A 26562-nucleotide genomic window follows, 5' to 3' on the forward strand; every position below is an offset into this window, starting at 1 on the left:
TTTTATTTCAAATGTAACTTTTCCGTTTACTTCAAATTTCCTTTGCTATGTGGTATAAGGTCGATGATCCAATTTCATCAATTGTTTTGTAAATTGATAATTATACTACATTAATTTAATAAATAATTCTTCCTTTAACACCAGATATGTAGTACTGACTTTTATCAACTAGAAATAGACTATATTAAGGTCTGTTTCAGAGCCATAAACGAAGGCTTAAGTTCAGGGGCACTTGAGGCAAATTCAAAGCATTCTTCTGATGCTTCTATAACAAGTACAACTATTATTAGTTTATTTTCTCAGCTTTGATTTTCTGTAAGTAATATGCAGTATAATTTATTCTAACTTTATAATAGGTTTTAATATTGGCAGGACAAGTACTCCCTTATTGTTCTGTCTTTTAAATATTTGCTTGAATATTTTTACTTGCTATTCTCCCAAATGAACTTTAGAATAACTTTCTCAAAAGCCAATAAGCATAATAATAATTATGTTTATTATATGTTAACTAGATATATCATTGTGTTAATCTCAAACTTTACGTACAATTGATATATATATATATGCACACACAATATTGAGTTTTCTGATTCAAGCACTTAGAGTACATTTTTGTTTATTTTTAATACATAAGGAAGCATTTATGATATTTTTAAGTAAATAAGAAATAAATGAGTTACAGTTTTATAATATTTTTGTACTCAGTGTAAAGATAGTAAGCCTAGCTGTTTTATGCTTTTCCATTGCTATTTTAAATTATATTACTGTTATATACTCTAAATGGTTATAAATGGAAAGTTATGACTATATACATATACACATATATACATATATATTCGTCTTCACATCAATATATATTTGTTTAGGTGCATATTTTATTCATGTACTCTCCATATATTAACTTATGTATTTTTATCCTATCATCTTACTAAACTCATTAAATTCTAAAAATATTAAAAATTTTATTTCATTTGATTCCACTGGTTTTTCTGGATAAGCTTACTGCAAATAATGATTATTACATTGTTTCTAAAATCTTTCTAATTCATTTGTTTTGGGCTATTTTTACATCCTTAGAATAATCGAATGGCATTAAGTAAGAGTGAAAACAATCACCCTTATGAGAATGATGCTTCTTTTCTATGACTCAGTGGGCTCTACTGCTTGGTACCCGTATGTGACTCCAGGGCAATGCTGACAGTGTGACCTCTGCCACATTGTGTTAGGCCTCGACATTTTGCAGGATTCTGAAGTTGTTTGAACTCATGTTGCTTCCACACAAACTGAAATAAGGATACCAAAAACCATTGAACTATATACTTTAAACAACTGAATTTTATGCTATGCAAATTACAGCTTAATAAAGCTGTTATTGTAAAAAACAATGGGAGAGAGGAAGGATGGACAGTTAAGTAATAGCTTTAAAAAGCAGATTGGCTATCTTATTAAGTCCTAGTGGAGATGTAAATCGACGGAGTATTTATAGAATGTGATTTGGCAATATGCTTCAAAAGCTTTAAAAACATTTTTACTTCTAAAGTCATAATGTCATATAGGTGAAATCATTATAATAATCTGAATACAGACAAAACTTCAGTTAAAAGACTGCTTATGATAGCATAAATTGTATAAATGACCATATTCAGGATGGATTTAATAAATTATGATATATGCATATGAGGAATTATTACATAGAAAATAAAAGTACTTTTTGAAATATATTTAATAACATAGGCAAATCCTAAGAAATAAGCCTGTTTTCCATTATATTTAAATATGTGTCTATTTGTGTGTACAATGCATTGAAAAACAATGGAAGAAATGTGATGAGATTATAGGGAGCTTTAATTTACTTCTCTGCATTTTCTTCTATTTTCTAACTTTCTACAAGATTATGTGGTATTTGTAAAATAGGGAAAATCAATACATTTTATTACTTTAAAAAGCTATATGTCCACACTAAAACCTGCACCTGGTGTTTATAGAAACTTTATTGCTAATTGCCAAAATTTAGAGGCAACCAAGATATCCTTCAGTAAGTAAATGGGTAAACAAACTATGGTATACCCAGACAATGAAATATGCAGTGCTAAAAAAAATGAGATATCAACCCATGAAAAAACATGAAGGAACCTTAAATTAATATTACTAAGTGAAAGAAGACAATCCGAAAAGGCTACATACTTTATGATTCTAACTAGTATATAACATTCTGTTAAAGGCAAAACTATGGAAACAATAGAAAGATCAGTGGGTGCCAGGAGTTGCAGGGGAGGAAGGATGAGCAGGCAGAGCACAGAGGATTTTTAGGGCAGTAAAAATACTCTGCGTGATACCATAATGATGGTTACATGCCATCACACGTTTGTCTAAACCTATAGAATGTACAACACCAAGAGTGAACCATTATGTAAACCTTGAACTTTGGTTATGATGTGTCAAGTTAGGTTCATCAGTTGCAACAAGTGAACCACTCTGGTGGGGGATGTTGATAATGGAGGCTATGCATGTGTGGAAGCAGGGGGATATGGGAAATCTCTACTTTTCCCTCAATTACACTGTGAACCTCAAACTGCTCTTTAAAAAATAGTCTGTTTTGAAAAGGCTTTTGTTCCAATGGCAGAACCTCTAAATAACTGATATATAATTATGTATAAATATAGTAATGTGCTTTACCAATGTCCAGTTAAGAGAGTCCAGGAACTGAAGACTTGAGTGGACAATTTTTGAAAGAAAATTTGGTTCCTGTATGGTGATACTATTGTGGTAATACCATAAAAAGCTACAGAGGAATTGTGCATGTAGCAAAGGGGGTAACTAAGAGCAAAAAATGAATTAGATTTTTAGAAGATGTACATTAAATACTAATACTACGAAAACTTATAGAACAGTGCCAGCTGTGGAAAAGTCTATTTTAAGATGACCTTTGTGACAGAGTTCTGATCTGAGGCTAAAATGTCCATAGGTGGCTAAAAAGAACATTTTGACCTAGAACTGCAGTCTATTTGTTTTCCAGGTAATACACGTTTTAGTTATCCAAGGACCAAGGATTTAGAGAAACACAACTTGATGATGTACTAACGAGTAGAAGAAGGAAAAAAAAAACCTGAAACTGAAAATTACAGTAAAAGCCTGAATTTCTTGTACATTCAGATTGCTTCACTATGCTTTTCCTGCATAGTATATACAGAACATCCCTTTTAGTCTAGGAAAATATTTTGTAAAATAAACATAGCTGAATTTACTTTGCTTAAGTGAGCACAGTGGGGAAGAGATGCCTTAAGAGAAGTTGACCCAGAAAATTTGGAAGAATAGCTCGTGATTCCTTGAATAGCAAATTATCCAAAAGGCAGGGAGCCTATTCACGGCTTCTCTGAATCATGTCTTCATAACATCCAGATGGAAAAACAAGAGCAAATTCTGCCTTATATTTTACTAAAGTCCTTCAAAAAACAGGCGATAAAAAGGTTATTCACTATAAAGCTATTAAATATATTTATTTTAAATATTTTTGCATAACAATTGTCCATCAGGTAATTTCTAAAAGAAATTTAGAAACTGATATTTTAGCCAAATTTAAAAAATAAATTGGTATAATCATAAAATGGCTACATATAAAAGATTTAGTCATTTTAATGTTAAACGGAACATATAATAAATGACCATTCAATGTACTATTATATGTTTTCTATCAATTAAGTATATAGTTTTCCAAATGAAACAATGGGGAAATTCATTATAAAATGTTAATGTACGTATTATGTATTTTGATACCCAGGCACAAAGGAGCAGGTTTCATAAATTTTAGTCATTTAGTCTGAATTGATTTCTTGGAAAAATAATTCTATTATTAATCTAATTTTTGCCATTAGTTGTTCTTAATACTTTCCTGTATTTTTTTCCCCACATTTACAATTAAAATTATTAAGAGTCTCACTATTAAGGTAAATAGATTTGTTGGTAGATAATTCTCTATGACATTTATTCACGATTCAGAATTTGGAGGTAACAGCTTTATTTCCTAGCCAGTATAGAAATGACAGAAACCATATCCCTCTTGAGAGACATTCTAGAATCATGATCACCCCCCACCCCAAAGATTTTATTACGTTCCAGGGTAATAAAGACAATGTTTTTCTCCAGGGCAAAGATTGGCAGGTTTGCCAGCGCCCCTTGTACGTTTGGGATTTTCTACACTCAGTGTTCCTCCTGGCCCTGCTCTATAGTACCCTGTGGGACATGGGGCTCAAGTGGGAACCACTAAGGCATGAAGCTCATGCTGTCTGCTGTGCCACCAGAAATAAACTGCTATATTCAGATGGGCTCATTGTGTCTTTAATGACCTAGTTTCTAGAAGTGCAGCAAGTCAGCCTGACAGCTACATGGCTACTTAGGGATGGCTTGACCACCTGACAGATAAAATCCATTTAACCATTTCTCTGGTAGAAATTAACTGAAGTAGGAAGGACTGCCTAAAGTTTGTCTTTAAAGCATGATTTAAATCCATTAAATATATGAACGAAATTTTGTATTTAGTGGCTTTTCTAACATTTCTCTAAAAAGTTGCATTTTGTGTTGTTTTAGGAGTGGCATTAGTTTAGATCTTTTTTAACATTACAATGCTTACTGCATATAACAAAAAAAAAATAGAAAGAATGGTACATATCCACGGGATCTGTGGATCTTCCTTATAACACTGACTTTGGCTGACAAAGGACCATCTCACTCTTTGTCTATGATTAAGCAAGAAGTGCACCAGAGCACAGAATCTGGAACCATGATATTTAGATATATATTGGTGCTGTCCAAAACAGTAGCACTACCAGAGACATTGTACTGAGCATTTAAATGTGGCTACTTGAAATTTGCATAGACAGAAATGAGATGTGCCTTAAGTGGAAAACACATTTTAAAGACTGAGCATGAGAAAAATGCAAAATATCTCAATAAATTTTACATTGATCAGATTTTAAAAGGATATTTTAGATCTATCTTTTAAATGAAATGTATCATTAAAATTGATTTCACATGTTTTTCTTTTAACTTTTTTTTATGTCTGTGCCAGTCAGCCTCCAAGATTGCCCCAGGTGATTTCTGCCTTCTAGAAGGCACACCCTTGTGCAGTTTTCTCCCGGGCTGTACCAGCATTTGTCTGTGTGATTAAAAGAATACATCATGCATTGCTTAACAATGGGGATAAGGTCCAAGAAATGCATCATTAGGTGGTTTCATTATTGTGGGAAAATCATAGAGTGCACTCACTCCAACCTAGATGGTATAGCCTATTACTAACACCTGGGCTATGTGGTATAGCCTACTGCTCCAAGGCTACAAACCTACATAGCATGTTACTATACTGAATATTGTAGGCAGTTGTAACACAATGGTAAATATTTCTATGTCTAAACATACCCTAAACATAGAAAAAATACAGTAAAAGTATGGTATAAAAATTTTTACAAATGACACAACTGTATAGGGCACTTGCCATGAATGGAGCTTGTGGGACTGGGAGCTGCTCTGGGTGAGTGAGTAAGTGAGGGGTGAGAAAATGTGAGTGCTTAGGACATGACTGTATACTGCCTTAGACTATATAAACACTGTGTAATTAGGCTACATTAAATTTATTTGAAAAAGTCTTTCTTCAATAAGAAATTAACCTTAGCTTATTATAACATTTTTACTTTATAAGCATTTTATATTTTGTTACTCTTTGACTTCTTAAAAATAATATTTAGCTTAAAACACAAACTCACTGTACAGCTGTACAAAAATGCTTTTTTCATGTACTTATTCTATAAACTTTTTATTTTAAAAATTATTTTTTTTACCTTTCAACTTCTTGTTAAACACTAAGGCATAAACACCCATAAACCTAGATCTACACAGGGTTAGCGTCATCAATATCACTGTCTTCTGCCTTCACATCTGGTCCCAATGGAAGATCTTCAGGGACAATAACATGCCCAGAGCTGATATCTCCTATGATAACAAGGCCTTCATCTGGAATACCTCCTGAAGCACCTGTCTGAGGTGTCACTCTTTTCAGAAATATGTCCATGGTGGTTTGCTTGTCTTCTTTTCTTTTCTTTCCTTTTTTTTTTTTTTGTCAGAGATATGCTTATAAGCAGATAATTCACTATGAATATTTCTCTCTAAAAAATAAGCAGAAATTCACTATGAATATTTCTCTAAAAAAAATTCAGGTGTGAGATTCCATGTTTTCAAAATTTTTAAGGAGCTTTATGAGGTCTGCAAATGCTTCCGTTAAACCCTTTACTATGAATTTGGTGTGTGTGTGTGGGGGGCGGGGTTCTTCTTGTTCTCCTGAATCTTTCTTTTCTCCTGCTTATTCTGCAGCTATGCATTTCTATACCACGTCCCACATTCCTCATTAGTTAGTTCCTCAGGAACCACATTTAGGAGCTTCTCAAGGTCACCCTCATTCACGCCCAGGTTCAAGTTGTTTGCCATCTCAAACAGAGCCTTGTTGATTTTTGCAACCTCCTCTTTCTTGGCAAATCCTTTGAAGTCATGGATGAAGCTCTTGAGTGTCTTCTTCCAGATATCACTCATACACCCCTTGGTGACATCACCCCAAACCAAAACAAGGTTCTTGATGCAGTCATAGATGTTGTAATCCTTCCAGAATTGCATCAGTGTCTTTGGGTGTCTTCCTCCATTGCAGCAGTAGCCTGGGTAAACGTTCTCCTCTTGTAACAGGCCTTAAAAGCTGCGATAACCCCTTGATTCATTAGTTGAATAAAGAGGCAGTGTTTGGAGGAACAAACACCACTTTGATATTGGGATGAAGATCCCAATAAAAGGAGAATATCCAGGAACATTATCAACAAAAAGAATATCCAGGAGCATTATCAACAAAAAGCAAAATCTTGAAAGATAATGTGTTGTTTTTTTTTAAACAGTACTTCTCCATAAACTGGCACAGCAATTCAGGAGGGCATAGTGGAAGAGGAGCTGGGTCACCTGTGACTTCTTATTGCTCCTGTGGTACACTAGCAGTCTGTGCTTATTGATATGCTTGAAGGCCCTACGTCTTCACTGTACCTTACCACAAAAGGTTTCAATTTGTAGCCTGCAACATTGCCCCCAAGCAAGACTGTTATGCTTTTCTTAAAAACCTTTGAACCTGCCATTGACTTTGCCTCCTTATGATTATCCATTTCAGGCATTGATTTCCAGAATAGGGAGGTTCAGAAAAACTTATGTAAATCTAATGTTTGGGGAACAACAACAACAACCAAAAAAAAGCTGTTTATCAGAAAAAAATTATTAAAACACTTTCTTTCTGGATAGTTCTCATCTCTAATGAGAATGCATTTATTATGCATATATTATAACACTTCAAAGGAGGAAGAAATCTTTCCAGGAAGTAATCTAGAAATTTGGAACTTTATTATAACCCAAACATTACATGATTTACCAATCTGTGGGGATAATACAACTGATTACCAAATATCAGAATATATTTTTATTGTTGGCAAGATGGTATGTTTTCTAGCTCATAAAAGGGTTCAGCAAAGAGGGCTGTCTTCTAAAAGAACAAATTATATTTGTAAAGCAGTATGTTTATTTCCCTAACAAACTGAAATGATTGATTTTTATTTCTTTTATTATATTGGGCATTTTTGAGGTGACAAAATAGAGACATATGAAAACATAACATTAATATTGGGTGCAATCAATGATGTATATTGCTAGTTTAGTCCCCCAATCACATTTTAGTAAAAATGCAACTTCCAGTTTGTCCTCTGAAAATGTTCTTGCCAAATCCCTACAAAGCTTTCCTTTCTTGACACTTGCTGGAGTTTCTGTGTGCTGGATCTGCTTCTATAAAGCTATATTTATTGGTCAAAGACTGGGAATCTTTCTCAGTAGAGCATCTTTATTTGCAAATAAATCGTTATGGCCACCATTGCCAAGGTTATGGTGATCTCCATCAAAACTTTTGAATTACAATGAGAAATAAAGGATCTGTGTTAATATGTTTTACTTTAGTACAGAAGGTTGGATGATATCAGCAAAAATGGTCGAATAAGGACCTTTGAAAATCATCTCCTCCATAAAAACAATGGAAAAACTGGTAAAGAAAAAGTTTTTCAAAACTAATGTTTTCAGGATTCTGGAAATTAACCAAAGGACTGAAATAATCTGGAGAACATTTATTAATGAAAAATGGCTGAATCTTGGTAAGAACAGCAAACTTGGTGGCATTCTAATTTGCTGTATTCCCACTCCTCCCATCCTTTTCAACTCCACAGTATCCTTGACAACCAACAGCCTGCAGTCCGTGGCAAAACAAGCAGCCCAACAGTCACAGGAAGGGGCAAAAAGGAGCTGGAGTTCGTTTAAAGCTCATTCTTAGAGAATTGTTATTATTTAACATGTCTGGAAGATTCTACTTTGAACATAGTCTTTATTTTATTTCATTTTGAGTTCATTTGGTGGGAAAAGACTTTTCTTCAGAGCATTTGTCAAACACAATGAGAGGCAATTATTTAATTTTTGTGGCTATCTGCAGTGGTGTGTAAAAGTTGAGAAAAACAATAGGCCAACCAAAAAGCTTAAAAGGAAAAGTTGAGAAGTGAGATGTCCATGGGACATTGAGGAGTTCCAACTTATTTATTCCTGGGAATCCAGAAGACCCCATACATATGTAGGACTGTGTATGTACCCAGAACTGTGAGTACACTCAGGAAAGACCTGAGAAGGCACTAAGCTCTCAATTCTGGATGACTTTGAAACTCTACATGAGGAAGAAGTAAAGGCTAAGCAAGGGTTTTCAACTGCCTGACTAAATGTTGAAGGCACCACCCCAAATGAACACAGAACCCTTCAACAAGACTGGGAGACTTTTTGGTTCCAGTTGTTTAAGGAAATCTTGGTCCAGACATCAGTTTCCCACTAAGCTAACTGAGCAGAGATTTAAGGGGCCACACATGAAAATAATGCAGACTTTATAGGTTTAGATCAGAAAGATCGCTAAACAACTAGCAATAACAACAAGCCCTAAAAGGAGAATCAGATTCCTAGAGTTTACACATTATACTGTTTAAAATATCCAGTTTTCAACAACAAATTATAAGACAGGAAAAAGAACAAGAAAATATGGAAGTATGGCCCATACACAGATTAAAAAGAAAAAATTAATAAAAAACAATCCATAGAAATTGTCTCTGAGAAAGCCCAGACATTGGACTTCTTACAGAAAGAATTTAAATAAGCTATTTTAAATATGTTCAAAAACTAAAGTGAACTATGGTATGTCTACAGAACTAAAATAAAGTGTGAACATGAAGTCTTACAAGTAGAAAATATAAATCAAATTTGAGAATAGATCAATTGAGATTATCCATTCTGAGAAACAAAGTCTGAAAAAACAAAAACTGAATTGAGTCTCAAAGACCTATGAAACACCAACAAGCATATCAGCATGTGAATAATGGGTGTCCCAAAAAAAGAGGATAGAGGAAAAGATGGAGAAAGGACATCTGAAGAAATGATGGCAAAAAACTCCAGAATTTCATGAAAAACATTAATCTACATGTTCAAGAAACTCCCATATTCCAGGTAGGATAAACTCAAAGATCCATGCCTATACATATCATGATCAAACTGTTGAAAACCAAAAACAAATACAGAATTTTAAAAACATCAAAAGAGAAAAGACTCATCATGTACAAGGGTTTCTCAGTAAGATTAAAAGTTAGTTCCTACTCATAAACCATAGAGGCCATAAATCACTGGGATGAAATACTTAAAGTGTTGTAAGAAAAGGACTATCAACCAAAATTCTATATTTAGAAAAAAAAATGTCCTTTAAAATTGAAAGGGAAATTAAGGCACATCCAGATAAACAAAAACTGAATTTGTCACTATCAAACCTGCCATACAAGAAATACTAAAGGGAGTCTGTTTTCAAATGTTTTTTCTCCTCTTATTTAAAAGAAAATTGCATAAAAATAATTATAAATCTCTGTTGATGGACACACGATGTATAAAGATGTAATTTTTATGATAATAACAACTCGAGGAGGAAGGAAATGGAGCTACAGAGAAGGCAACATGTAATATACTTTTGAAATTAAATTAGTTAATTCAAACTAGATTGTTATAAATTTAGACATAAATTGTAATCCTCAGGCAACCATTGGAAAAAAAATAACTAAAATTATATACATATATTTAAAAGGCATTGGATTTTTGGTTTTTGTCCTGGCATATAGGAGTTTGGAAGTTGTTATTCCATCCTAACAAAAAGTAAAAAGCGGGGCCGGCCCGGTGGCTCCGGCAGTTGGAGCTCCATGCTCCTAACTCCGAAGGCTGCCCATTCGATTCCCACACAGGCCAGTGGGTTCTCAACCATAAGGTTGCCGGTTCAACTCCTTGAGTCCCGCAAGGGATGGTGGGCTGTGCCCCCTGCAACTAGCACCAGCAACTAGACCTGGAGCTGAGCTGTACCCTCCACAACTAAGACTGAAAAAGACAACAACTTGACTTGGAAAAAAAGTCCTGGAAGTTCATGCTGTTCCCAATAAAGTCCTGTTCCCCTTCCCCAATAAAGTCTTAAAAAATAAAACGTTTTTAAAAAAAAAAAGTAAAAAGAGGAACAAACTGAAAAAACAACAATTCTACTTAGACCCATCAGAGAAGTGACAAAGGACAAACCACTACCTCCAAAATTGGAGAGACAGAGAGGCAAGTAGAATCACAACTTACCAGAAAAGAAACCTCTACATAAATCAGTACCAGGGTAGGAATAGCTGAACTGAAATTGAAAAATTATTGGTGGCTGAAAGTGGCCAATTCTGAGAGTAAAAAACCCAAAACACTTCTGGGGTGCGGGGTGGGGGAATAGGGCATAGTCATATGCACACTCCCCCCACACACACACACACACTTTTATAAGTTTTAAATCAGGAACTTGACGAGTCTCTCACAGTGAATATCAGAGAAAAATCTCATGCTTCTTGCAGGGGGAGGGTAAAAAACATTTTGAAATAGGCCACAGCATTCTGTTCCTTTAAACAAGGCCTATACTCAAGAGAAACTATTGGTGTTTTATCAGGACAAACTGACCTGGGGGGATGAAAATATGCAACTAATGGTTTCTCTAGCCTTCCACTTAGTGAAAGGAAAATACCCAGCTCTACTTTGCTGCAATCTTCCACATAAAAGGGAAATACCCAACTCCAGCCTACTCTTGTCATCCTGTCCCACCTAAGGGGTGGGGAACTAAACTGAGAAGCACTTGTGAAGTTCACAGTTCTGAGGCACAGGCTCACAAAAATATAGAGACCTAATTTTAGGACTATAGAATGTTTCACACACATACCCTGCTACAGTTTATTGTCATATTACTAACAACTGTATTTACAGTACATCAATTACAAGGTCTAGTAAAATGCAAAAAATACAACTGAAGAGACAGTGCAAGCATCAGAATAAGACCGATAGATGGCAAGGATGTTGGAATAATCAAACCAGGAATGTAAGGCAATTATGGTTAATATACTAAAGGCTCTAATGACTGAAGTAAAACAAGTGGACAATGTAAGCAGAGAAACAGAAACCTAAGAAAATACCAAAATAAATGCTAGAAATCTAAAATACTATAAACAGAAATGAAGAATGCCTTCAATAGGCTCATTAGTAGACCAAATACATCTGAGGAAATAATCTCTATTATTGAGGATGTATTAATAGAACTCCCCAAAACAGAAAAGCAAGGAGAAAAAACCAAACCAAACCAAAACAAAACAAAAACACAGAACAGAATATCCAAGTAACGTGGGACAACAAAACATGTATAATTTGCATAATGGAAATGTCAGAAAGAAAATAAGGAGAAATAAGAACAGAATAATAGAAGCAATAATGACTGAGGATTTTCCCAAGTTAATATCAGACACCAAACTACAAACCATAGATTTAGGAAGCCCAGAGAACAGTAAACAAGATAAATGGGGGCAGGGGTGGGGGGGAAAGACTGCCTATAAACATCATATTCAATTTGCAGAAAATCAAAGATTAAAAAAATCTTGAAGGAAGCCACAGGAATTAAACACCTAACCTATAGAAGAACAAAGATAAGAATTAATTCCAACTACTCCTCAGAAACCACCAAGCAAGAAGAGAGTAGAGTGTGGGATTGCAAATTTATATACCTACTATGGAGGTTCCTCAAAACAATTTAAAATAGAAACAACATATGACCTAGCAAATTTCTTTGGGTATTTATCCAAAGAAATCCAAAACACTGATTTGAAATGACATATGCATCCCGATGTTCACTGCAGCATTATTTACAATAACCAAGATATAGAAGCAATCTAAGTGCCACTGATAGACAATTGGATAAAGAAGTAGTGGTACATATATACAATAGAATTTTACTCAGCCATAAAAAAGAATGAAATCTTGCCATTTACAACAACATGGATGGACTTAGAGGATAATATCCTAAGTGAAATAAAACAGAGAAAGACAAATACTGTATGATGTCACTTATATTTGGAATCTAAAAAAAAAAAAATAACAATAATAAAAAAATAAACTAAAATAAAAATATAGATACAGAGAACTGACCAATGTTTGCCAGACGGGAGGGTGATTGAGGGGCAGGGTGAAAAAAGGGGAGGAATTAAGAAGCACAAATTGTCAGTTACAAAATAGTCATGGGATCTAATGCACAGCATGGAGAATATAAGTAATAATATTGTAATAACTATGTATGGTATCAGGTGGGTACTATATTTACTGGGGGATCACTTTGTAAGTTTTATAAGTGTCTACTATAATACTGAATGTCAACTGTACTTGAAAACTTTAAAAATATATATTTAAAAATAATAAGAGAGAATAGAGTGAAACATTTCAAGTGCTGAGAAAAATAAAACCCATCAACCTGGAATTCTGTATCCTAAGAAATTGTTTTTCAAAAGTGAAGAAGAATTAAAGCCACTTTCAGACAAATAACTGAGGGAATTTGTTGCTGATAGACCTGCTTTGCAAGAAATGAAAAAAAGTTCTTCAGATAGAAAAAACAAAAAAAATTATATAGGTCAGAAACTTGGATCTACATAAACAAAGGAAAAGCATCAGGAAAAGAAATAAATGTGGGTAACACAAAAACTTTCATTTTTTAAATTCTTAATTGATTTAAAGGTAAAAGTTTGTTTATAATAATAATATCAACAATGCATTCAACTATGTATGCTTATATGTAAGTGAAATGAATGACAGCAATGATACGAGGCACAGGAGGAATGAATTAGGAATATTTCATTATTGTAAGGCACTTACACTATCCATGAAGCAATATAGTATTATTTGAAACTAGACTTGGATTAATTGTAAATGTATACTGGACAACCACTAAACAAAGTTTTTAAAAGTAGTATAATAAGTATAACTGAAATGCTGAGAGAGAAAATGGAATCATACAACATGCTTAATTAAACCCTCAAAAGGTAGAAAAGGTATAGAAGACAAAAATTGAAACAAAGAACAAATAGAAATTAGTAGCAAATATCATAGACATGAATCCAACTATACCAATAATCACTTTTAATGTCAATGGTGTGAATACAACAATGAAGAGATAGAGATTGTCATAGTGGATCAAAAACCAAGACCCAACTATATATTGTCTATAAGAAATCCACTTTAAATATAAAGACACATATTGATTAAAAGTAAAGGTATGGATAAAAATATGCAATACAAACATTAATCAAAGGAAAACTGGAGGAGCAATATTAATTTTAGACTGCAGGCTTCAGAGCAAGCAAAGTTATCAGGGATAAAGTTGGGTATTACACAAAGACAAAGGATCACTCCTCCAAGAAAATATAACAATCCTTAATGTATATGTGCTACCTACATAGTGTAAAAATACATTAAGCAAAACCTGAGAGAACTGTGGGGAGAAACAGATGAATTCATTATCATAGTTGGAGACTTTAATGCCATCTATTAGCAATGGTAGGCCCAACAATCAGAGAATAGTAAGGGCATAGTTGAACTCAATAGCACTATTATTCAGTTGATGTAGTACTCATCTATAAACTATTTTATCCAACAATAGCAAATTATACATTCTTCTCCAACTCACATGGAACATTCACCAAGAGAGACCACATTGTGGTCCATGAAACATACCTTAACAAATTTAAAAGAATAGAAATCATACAACGGCTGCTCTCAGACAAAAATGGAATTAAACTAGGAATCAAAACAGATAAATGAATGGAAAATCCCCAAATATGTGGAGATTAAACAATACACTTGGAGTCAAAGAAGAACTCTCAAGCAAAATTTTTAAATAACTTTAACTAAATGAGAATAAAAATACAGGTTCTCAAAATGTGTTGGATATAATGAAAACAATGAATAGGAGAAATCAAATTGAATGCATGTATTAGAAAAGAAAGATCAAAATCAATTATTTAAGCTTCCATTTTAAGAAACTAGAAAAGAAAAGAGCAAATTAAATTCAAAATAAAAAGAAGAAATAAAAATTACAACAGAACTCAACGAAATTGAAAAGAGAAAATTAACAAAATTAAAGCTTGTTCTTTGGAAAGACCCATAACATAGATGAGCCTCTAGTACAAATTACTAAAACCAGAAATGAAAGAGGAGAAATTATTACAGATTACATGGACATTAAAAAGATAGTAAAGGAATATTACAAACAACTCTATGCCCCAAATTTGAAGATAAAATAGACCAACTCCTCAGAAGATACAATCTGTCAAAAAGGTACACAAGAGGAAACAGATCATTTGAATGGCCTATACCTATTAGTGAAGCTGAGTAAATAATTAATAAACTTCCAAAAGAGAAAGCGCTATGCCCAGATTGGCTCACTGGTGAATTCTACTAAACATTTAAGAAAGAAATTGTGACAGTTCTCTACAGTATTTCAGAAGATAGAAGCAGATGAAAACTTCCTAATTCATTCTATGAGACCAAAAAAACTGGAAAAGGTATTACAAAAAGCAAACAAACAAACAAAAAACAAAACAAAAAATTATAAACCAATGTGTCTCATGAATTAGATATAAAATCATCAACAAAATATTCACAAATTGAATCTAGCAATGAATAAAAAGAATTATACACCAAAACCAAGAGGGAATTATCCCATTATGCAAGAATGGCTCAACATTTGAAATTTAAGTAATGTAATCTATCACATTAATAGGCTAAAAAGGAAAAATCACATGATCATATCAATAGATGCAGAAAAAGCATTTGGGAAAACTCGACATTCACTTATCATTTAAAAAAAAAATTAAAAACTCTCAGCAAATTGGGAGTAGAGGAGAATTTTCTCAACTCCATAAAGAACATCTACAAGAAACCTAGAGCTAACACCATACATACCTAATAGTAAGAGACTAAAAGCTTTCCCACTAAGATCAGGAAAAGGGCTATGTTGTCCTCTCTCATATTTCCTTTTCAACATCACACTGAAAAATTCTAGCTAATGAGAAAAGACAAGGAAAGTAAATGAAAGGTATGCTGATTGGGAAGAACAAAATGGAACTGTCTTTGTTCAGAGATGACATGACTCTCCATGTAGAAAATCTGAGAGAATCAACAAAAAGACTCCTAGAACAAATAAGTATAGTAAGGTTTCAGGATACAAGGTTAATATAGAAAAGTCAATCACCTTCATTTATACTACCAATGAACAAATGAAATTTGAAATTAAAAACACAGTATCATTTATATTAGAACCCCCCACAGGAAATACTTAGGTATAAATCTAACAATATATGTACAAGAGCTATATGAAAAAAATATTACAAAATTGTGATGAATGGAATCCAGGAATTAAATAGAGAGATGTTCATAGATAGGGAGACTCAATATTTTTAAGATATAAATTTTTCCCAACTGGTTCTATAGATTCAAGGCAATGCCAATCGAAATCCCAGTAAATTAGTTTATAAATATTAACAAACTAATTCTGCAGTTTATGGAAGCAGAAAAGACTCAGAGTAGCCAACAGAATATTAAAGGAGAACAAAGTCAGAGAACAGACATTATTCAATATCAAGACTTACTATAAAGCTACAGCAATCGTGACACTTTGGTATTGGTGAAAGAATAAACAAACAAGTCAGTGGAACAGAATGAAGAGCCCAGAAATAGGTTGGTATAACTACAGTCAATTGATCTTTGACAAAAGAGGAAAGGTAATACAGTGGAGCAAAGAAAATGTTTTTAACAAATTGTGCTAGACAAATTGGACATCCACATGTAAAACAAAAGTGAATCTAGACACATACCTTACACCCTTCACAAAAATTAACTCAAAATGGATTATAGATTTAAATGTAAAATGCAAAACTATAAGACTCCTAGAAGATAACAAAGCAAAAAAATCTAGATGACTTTAGGTTTACAACAACTTTTTAGCTATGACTCTAAAGGCAAAATCTATTAAAAAAATAATTTGGTGATGGAAGAAGAACTGACTCTGGGTGGTGAACACACAATGGGATTTATAGATGATGTAATACAGAATTGTACACCTGAAATCTATATAACTTTACTAATAATTGTCACCCCAATAAACTTTAATTAAAAAAAGAGAAATAATTGATAAACTGGACTTCATTTAAATTTTTTCCCCCTCAGTGAATGATACTGTCAAGAGAATGAGATGACAATCCACAAATTGGGAGAAAATATTTGTAAAAGACATGTTTGAGAAAGGACTTGTATCCAAACTATAAAAAGAATTCTTCAAACAGCAATAAGAAAACAAACAACCTGATAAAAAAGTGGGCAAAAGGAGAGAGATCCAAGATGGCATAGTAAGTAAACACTGTGCCTGCATCCATCCGAGAACACATTAAAATTAAACTAAATTATAGAGAAATCAACCTGGAGAACCATCTGAAGTCTAGCTAACAGAAGTCTTATAACTAAAAATATGAAGAAGAATTCACATCAAGACTGGTAAAAGGGGAAGAGACACAGAACAGGCCCCAAACCTCCCTGTGAAGGTTGAGAATCAGGAAGGATACCTCAGCCATTGAGGTTTCCCCCAGAGGAGCAAGGGATGCCAGGTCCCCCACACCAGGCTTGCCAGCCTGGAGTACTTGTCTCAGAAAGAGGAGCCCTCACAACATTTGGCTGTGTAAAACAGTGGGGAGTCCAACTGTTAGGGTGGGACGGAAGGTTACAGGAAACCCAGATGTCCTCTTAAACCGCCCACGCACAGACTCACTCACAGGTACTCACCTTGGGCTCCAGTGAGAGGACGGTAACTCAGGGGACTTCAGAGACATACAAGAGGGCAGACTGAGGTGTGTGGCTTTGGAGGGTGGACTGGAGGACAGTTGGCATTTTCCTAGTGAGGGGGTCCACCTTCCATGCAGCTGGCAGGCAGGCACCATCTTTCTTGTGTTGAGCCCACCCCTTTTGGACAAATCTGAATCTGACTGGCCTGGTGAGTTCCACTGCTGTGCCCAAGTGATTCACTGGGACTCCTCCACACCCATCTTGCACACTGCTAGAGGCACTTTCTCCATGAGCAGCCAGCCCCATTTATCATAGTCCGGCAGGCACCAGGCAGGTGGTGCCTGGCCTTGTAGTGCTCTCAGACTTTTGCTGAGCAGCTTCAGGCTTAGCACTGGCATTACCTGGAATTTACATTAGCCTGGTAACCACAATTCTTCCCACTCTAGTGACTCCCTGAGACCCTGTCACACCCAACTCAAATACTGCATGAAGCATTGTCCGTGGCTAAACCTTAAGGAAGCCGGCAGGTAGAGCAGGCCTCCAGGTGTTCTGGCTTTTTGGCAGAGCTACCCTAGATCCAGTACTAATGGCAGACATCCTCAATTTGCAGTGTGGCCTCATCCATGTAGTTCCAGGTCCAGAATAGGCAGCAAATAACTGCAGATCACTTTGTAGCTACTACAAGATAGCTCCTGGCTAGTTACTGGCAGTGGATGACCTGGGCCTGCACTGGAGCCTCCCCTAAGTAACCCCAGAAATAACATACTTAGAGGTTGGCTTCACACCACAGCAGTGCACTGCCCAATCAGCCCCATAAGCAGCACAAACAAAGGATGGTCTCAACAGGAACCAGAGCCCCCTGGGGTATATCCCACTCAGTGGGGTAAGCCTCTAAGCTGTGGACATGTCCAAATCCCACAGCTAGTCAGCCTGAGTGTCAATACCACCCACTGACATGCTAACAGCAATCAAGGCTCAATTATAAGAGGAGGACACACACAACCCACACAAAGGACCCTCATGGAGCACCCGGCTCAGGAGACCAGGGAGACAGTGCCACTGGGCCCCATAAAACACCTACTACATTAGGCCACCTGAGCAAGACTAAGAGACATAGTAGATTTACCTAATACATACAAACAAACACAGAGAGGGAGCCAAAATGAGGAAACAAAGAAATATGTCCCAAATGAAAGAACAGGAGACAACTCCAGGTAAAGAACTAAATGAAATGGAGTCAAACAACCTACCAGAGACAGAGTTCAAAACAATGCTTATAAGGATGCTCAAGGAACTTAGTGAAACTTCAACAAAGAGATTTTAAGCATGAAAAAGGACACAGAAATCATAAAAAAGAAACAGTCAGAAGTGAAGAATACAATCACTGAAATGAAGAATGGACTAGAAGGAATCAGCAGCAGACTAGATGAAGAAGAGGACCGAATCAGCAATTTGGAAGATAAGGTAGCAGAAAATACCCAATTGGAAAAGCAAAAATAATAAAAAAGAAGGAAAAAAACCAGAATAGTTTAAGAGACCTCTGGGACACCATTAAGCATAACAATATTAGCATCATATGGGGTACCAGGAAGGAAAGAGAGAAAGTGAGAGTTTGAGAACCTATATGAAGAAATGATGACTGAAAATCTTCCTAACCTGGTGAAGGAAATAGACATACAAGTGCAGAGTGTCCCATATAGGATGAACCCAAACAGGCCCACACCTAGACACATTATAATTAAAATGGCAAAGGTTAAAGACAAAGAGAGAATCCTAAAAGCAGCAAGAGAAAGGAAACTAGTCACTTATAAGGAATTTCCCATAAGACTGTCAGATAATTTCTCAACAGAAACTTTGCAGGCCAGAAGGGATTGGTAGGAAGTATTCAAAGTGATGAAAATCAAAGAATTACAACCAAGACTACTCTACCCAGCAAGGCTATCATTTAAAATTGAAGAACAGATAAAGAGCTTTCCATACAAGAAAAAGCTAAAGGAATTCAACACCATCAAACCAGTATTACGAGTAATGTTAAAGGGACTTCTTTCAGATGGAAAAAAAAATCAAAATGATGAATAATAAAATGGCAATAGCTACATATCTATCAACAATTTCTCCCAATGTGAATGGATTAAATGCTCCAATCAAAAGATATAGAAGGGCTGAATGGATAAAAAAATAAAAATAAAACCCTTATATATGCTGTCTATAGGACACTCACTTCAGATTGAAAGACACACACAGACAGAAAGAAAAGGGATGAATAAAAGATATTTCGTGAAAATGGAAATGAAAAAAAAAAATCTGGGATAGCAATACTTCTACCAGACAAAATAGACTTTAAAACAAAGGCTATAAAAAGAGACAATGAAGGACCCAGTAATCCCACTTCAGGGTATTTATCCAAAGAAACCGAAAATTCTACTTCATGGGGCCATGTGCATCCATATATTCATTAGCTCATTGTTTACACGTCCAAGATGTGGAGGCAGTCTTGGTGTTTGCTGATGGACATTGGATAAAGAGGAGCAATGGAATATTGCTTGGCCATGGGAGGGAATGGGTTCTTGCCATCTGCAGGGGCATGGATGAACCTGGAGTGTGTTATGTTGAGTGGAATACATCAAACAGAGAAAGAAAGATGCGATGTGATTTCACTTATATGTGGAATTTAAGAACAAAATTAACAAACAAAACTGAAACAAACTCATAGATATAGAGAACATTTTGATGGTTTCCAGATGGGAGGGAGGTTAGGGTGTGGATGAAAGAAGGGGAAGGGATTAAGATGTACAAATAGGTTGTTACAAAATAGTTATGGGGATCTAGGGTATAACATAAGGGATACAGTCAATAATACTGTAAAACCTATATATGGTATCAGATAAATACTAGATTTGTTGGGGTGATAGATGGGAGGGGGTTGGAGGCAGGGTGAAGAAAATAAAGGGATTAAAAAGTACAAATTGGTAGTTACAACATAATCATGGGGATGCAAAGTAAAGTATAGAGAATATAGTCAGTGATACGGTAATAACTACTCATATGTTAGTGCTAGGTGGGTACTAGACTAGTCAGGTGGATCATTTCTTAAATTATATAAATGTCTAACCACTAAGCTATACACCTGAAATTAATATAATCAAAATTGAATATCAACTGTAATTGATAAATTTTTTAAAAAGGAGGTAAAGGGGAAGGAAACAAGAGGTCCAATTTCCTAGTATAAAACAAACGAGGCATGGAGATGTAATATACAGCATGGGGAATATAGTCAATAATGTTGTGATAGCATAGTACAGTGTCAGATGGTTGCTGGTCTTATGTAATCACTTCTTTAGGTATATAAATGTTGAATAACTATGGTGTACCCCTGAAACTAATATAATATTATATGTTAGCTATATTTTTAATAAAATCTATTTTTAGAAAAAGTGGGCAAAAGACCTGAAAAGACCAGACACTTCACCAAGTAAGGTATATACATGGAAAATAAGCATAGTAAATAAATATTATCTGTCACTAAGGAACTGAAAATCAAGCAATAAAGAGATACCATAGGTGTATACATATTAGAATGATCAAAATCTAAAACACTGACAATGCAAAGGCTGTTGAGGAAGTGGAGAACCAGGAAATCTCATTCATTGCTGGTAGAAATGCAAAATGTTACAGCCATTTTGGAAGAGTTTGGCAGTTGTTGTTTTTTTAACCAAACATAATTTTACCATATGCTCCAGTGATCACCTCCTTGGTATTTACCTAAATGAGTTGTAAACTAATTTCTACACAAAAACCTGCACATGAATTTTTATAGCAGCTTTATTCATAATTGCCCAGACTTGGAAGCAACCAGGCTGTTCTTCAGTAGGTGAATGACTAAATTAACAGTGGTATATTCTGACTGTGAAATATTATTCAGTGCCAAAAAGAAGTGAGCTACAAACCATGAAAGGTATTGTGGGATTTTGACATTGGAGAAGTGGTACATATTTGGAGGAGGTAGGATATGGGCAATCTCTGTACCTTTTGCTAAATTTGATTAAGAATCTAAAATTGCTCTAAAAATAATTTATTTAAAAGAAAACAAAGGAATTGAAATAATACACTAGAAAATACATATTCAACACAAAAGAAGGCAATAATAGGAGAAAAGAAGAACACAAAAGGCCTAAGATATATGGAAAACAAATAGCAAAATGGTAGATATAAATCCTACATTATCAGTAATTACATTAAGTATAAATGAATTCAACATTAATTAAAAGGCAGAGAATAGCAGAATGGATTAAAAAACATTGTCCAAATATATGCTGTCTACAAGAGACATACTTTAGATTCAAAGATGCAAATCCTTTGAAAGTAAAAGGATAGAAGATAAACCATGTATGTAGTAACCAAGAGAGAACTGGAATGACTACACTAATATCAGACAAAATAGACTTTTAAACACAAATTCTTACCCAGAGACAAAAAATAAAAAATATTATGTAATGATAAAGAGGTCACTCCATTAAGAAGATATAACCATTATAAACACATACACACTTTATATCAAAGTCCCAAACTACATGAAGAGCTGACTGAATTGAATAGAAAAATAGACAACTTAATGATAGTTTGAAACTTCAATACTCCACTTTCTATAATAGATAGATCTAGACAGAAAATCCATAAGGAAATAAAAGTCTTGAACAATACTAAAAATCAACAGATATCTGAGGAATACTCTACCCAACAATAGCAGAAGATATATTTTTTCTTAAGTGGACATGGAATAATCTCCAGGATAGGCTATATATTAGGCCATTAAACAAATTTCAATAAATTTGAAAGGACTGAAACCATATAAAATATGTCTTCTGACCACAATAGAATAGAAATCAAAAACAAAAAAATGGATAAATTCACAAATAAGGAAGTATGTTTAAATATGTATATTAGAAGAGAACCCTAAAGATTGTACCAAAAGACTATTAGAACTCATAAATGAATTTTGAAGTAGCAGGATACAAAATTAATATTCAGAAATAGGTTGCATTTTTATACACCAATAACGAACTATCAGAAAGAAAAATTAAGAAAACAATCCCATTTACAATGGCATCAAAAAAATAAAATACCTAGAAATAAATGAGGTAAATTAACCAAGGAGGTAAAAGACCGGTACTTGGAAAATTATAAAACATTGAAGAAAGAAACTGAGGAAGATATAAATAAATGGAAGCACATGCTGTGCCCATGCATAAGAAAAATTAACATAGTTAAAATGTCTATACTACCCCAAACAATCTATAGATTCAATACAATATCTATCAAAATACCAATGGAATTTTTCACAGAACTAGGACAAATAATCCTAAAATTTATTGAGAACTACAAAAGACCTCAAATAGCTATAGCAATCTTGAGAAAGAAGAACAAAATTGGAGGTACTACGCTCCCTGCTATAAAACTATAACAAAGGCCAATAGTAATCAAAGCAGCATGGTACTGGCATAAAAACAGACACATAGATCAATGCAACAGAATGGAGAGCCCAGACATAAATCCATACCTACATGATAATTTAATCTATGACAAAGGAGGCAAGGACATACAGTGGGGAAAAGACAATCCATTCAATAAATGGTGTTGGGAAAACTGGACAGATACATATAAAAATCGAAACTGGACCACTTTTTATACCATAAACAATAAACTCAAAATAGACTAAAGACTTAAAAGTAAGACGCAAAACCATAAAACTCTTAGAAGAAAACATAGGCAGTAAGTTCTCTGACATTGCTCTTAGTATTATTTTTTTCTGATCTATCTCCTCAGACAAGGGAAACAAAAGAAAAAAATAAATAAACAAATGGGACTACATCAAACTGAAAAGGTTTTGCACAGCAAAGGAAACCACTAATAAAACAAAAAGATAGCCTACTGAATGGGAGAGATAGTCTTCAATGATATATCTGATAAGGGGTTAATATCCAAAATTATAAAGAACTCATACAACTCAACACCAAAAAAACAAACAATCCAATTAAAAAATGGTCAGAGGACCTAAATAGGCATTTCTCAAAAAAGAACATACACGTGGCCAATGGATATATGAAAATATGTTCAACGTCACTAATCATCAAAGATGTGCAAATTAAAAACACAATGAGATATCACCTCACACCTGTCAGAATGCCTATCATTAACAAATCAACAAAAAGTGTTGGCAAGGATATGGAAAAATGGGAAACTTGTGTACTTTTGATGTGATTGTAAATTGGTACAGCCACTATAGAAAACAGTATGGACATTCCTCAAAACATTTTTAAAAAATAGAACTACCTTATGACCGAGTAATTCTACATCTGGGTATTTATCCAAAGAAATTAAAAACACTAATTAAAAAAGATATATGTACTCCTATGTTCACTCAAGCAGTATTTACAACAGCCAAGTATGGAAGCAATGTAAGTGCCCATCAATAGACAATTGGATAAAGAAGAGATGGTACATATATACAACAGGATTTCACTCAGCCATATAAAAGAATGAAATTTTGCCATTTGAGACAACATGGATAGACCTGGAGGATATTATGTTAAGTGAAATAAATAAGACTGAGAAAAACAAATACTATTTGATCTCACTTATATGTGATATCTAAAGAACCAAATAAACAAACAAAACACAAACAGATTCAGAAATACAGAAAACACACTGATGGTTCCAGAATGGAGGGCGTTTGGGAAGGTGGGTGAAAAAGGTGAAGGGATTAAGAAGTACAAGTTGGTAGTTACAAAATAGTCATGGGGATGCAAGGTACAGCATAGAAAATATACTCGATAATGTTGCAACAACTATGTATAGTGTCAGGTGGGTACTAGACTAATTGGAAGGATCACTGAATAAATTACATAAATGTCTAACCACTATGCTGTACGCCTGAAACTAATATAAAATATTGAGTATTAACTGTAATTGAAAAATAAAATTATATGTATATGAATCTTTTTAGTTTAAAATCTAACTGGGAGTTGAAATTGAAAGTTTTGAGTAGAGCATAATGAAATATCTCTGTTGGAATTTATAAAAAATATTAGTGGTCTTGATTTTTATCTTTCTCCCTCGTGCTGATGTAGAATTGCTCCTATATCTGGGATCACTTTCATTGTGACCTATGAGGTTTTTTTGAAAGAAAGTACTCCTTGATCATTACCAATCCCATTACCCCTTCATTTTCACCACAATCCTTACAATAAAACTGGTTTTATAAATACCTTTTTCAAATTGTTGCTCAGTTGATGTTAGATGATTATGTCAGTTGAAAGCTCAAAGGGTTATTGTAAATAGCAATTCCACAAGTTAAACTGTTAGTCAAAAGCTAAGTGTTTTAACTACTATAATAAGAAATGCTCCTTCTCCCAGAAGAGTCTAGTCATTTTAACTTACTAAATATTTATTATACACATCTTCTCTTAAGCAGTGCAGGGATTATAGCAATAAATGAGATTCAGATTCAGTCCTTAGCAACCTTGTGATCTATTAAGCAGATGGTGCTCATAAGGCAAGCACACAAATAACTTCAATTACTTGCAAAATGTAGTAAATGCAATGATTAAGGCATGAAGAACTATCACAATTCAGAAGGAGAGTTGATACATCCAATTCGACTACTTAGGAAAACCTCCTAAAGCAATGGTTCTCAACCTTGGCTGCTCATTTGTATCACGCTGGGAGCTTTAGGAAACCCTGATGACCAGACTTTATCCCAAATAAATCAGACTATCTCAGGCAAGTGGCCTGAGCATCCAGGTTTTTAAAGTTTCCTAGGTAATTCCAATGTGCAACCAAGTTTGAGAACCAGTGCTATAAAGGATGGGGTAAGGAAGGAATAATTAGAATTAAACAATGAACAAGATTTCAATTGAAGAGGGTAGAATATTAGAGCACTTGGAAGCACCCTCTCCTCATATAGTTAATTTATTTTTATTCCCCAAACCTCAGGACAAGTATAACATTCTCTAAAATGCTTTGCCTGACTCCACCGATGATAATAACACTGTTAATAATGGTAATAAAAGCTGATGCTTTTTTATAGCCCTTGCTATATAAGTGCCGCTCTAAGCACTTTAAATATATTCCAATATTTAATCCTCCCAACAACACTAGGAGATAAATAACATTATTATTCCCATTTTACACAACAGGAGGGTAAATAACTTGGCAAAGTTATACAACTAAGAGTGGCAGAGCTGGGATTCAAATATAACTCAGAAAAATTTGTTCTGAAACATGACAAACCAGAATTAGATGATCTTTATCAAGACTTTGATAGAACCCAAGCATATTTCAATCATACCATGGATCACATTATATTGTAAATGTTTACTAGATGCTCTGTGCCAGAATATGTGTTGTTACTAGAAATATAATGTCCCTTATGTTATATTTTACCTGTGAAGGAATTTTAGTTTAGAGCAGAGGTCAGGAAACTATAATTCACAGGTCAAATTCTGCTGGCCACCTGTTTTCTAAATACATTTTTATTGAACAACAGCCATGCTCATTGGTTTATTATCTATAACTTCTTTTATGTTACAACATCAGATGGAGTAGTGATGGAGACCATCTGGCAGTGAAGTCTAAAATTTATTATCTGGTCCTTTATAGGAAAAGTTTGCCAACCCCTGGCCTAGAGAACAAAAAATTAAGAAAACCACCAATGTCTAAAATAAGGAACATGCTATGGTGCTCACGAAATTTTGGGGACATAAAAGAGAGATATCTAATTTATGTTAGAGGATCAGCAACAGTTTTCCAGAAGACATGATATTTGAGCTAATTTTGTAAGTAGAATAAACTAAAAAATAATAATAATAATAAAAATAACACACACAAAAAACCCACCCAGACTTGTCAGTAAGATCAGACAGGGAAGTTTAGCAGTGACCCAGGGAGCTAGAATAATAGCAACAGGCATAAAGAAGGTTGCTATGTTTAATTCATGTTAATTAGCTCTACATAACTTATGAAAATATATCTTTGATTTCTTCATTTTCACTATCTAGCATAGCTGGTTGTGCATATAGTTGAAACTCACTAACTATCTGTTAACAGAAAATATTAACTCCTAAGTAAAGAATGTTTTAAAAAGAGAAGAAAATACTTGCCCATTATTCCTTAAAATTGTTGAACTATAAAGAATTCTGATTCTTTCACCCACTGCCCCAGAATGAAAGAAAAAAACCTACCACTTTTTTGTTGATATATATATATATGAAACAATGA

The 26562-nt window shown here is 34.2% G+C and overlaps 1 protein-coding gene across 3 annotated transcripts in view; it reads right to left on the reverse strand.

The window, feature by feature from the left end:
* THEMIS (thymocyte selection associated) overlaps positions 1 to 26562 on the reverse strand; it is a 229016-nt gene that overhangs the window by 158490 nt on the left and 43964 nt on the right. The window lies entirely within an intron of this gene.

This window comes from Rhinolophus sinicus, linkage group LG05 (assembly GCF_036562045.2).
Source record: "Rhinolophus sinicus isolate RSC01 linkage group LG05, ASM3656204v1, whole genome shotgun sequence".
Taxonomy (NCBI): domain Eukaryota; kingdom Metazoa; phylum Chordata; class Mammalia; order Chiroptera; family Rhinolophidae; genus Rhinolophus; species Rhinolophus sinicus.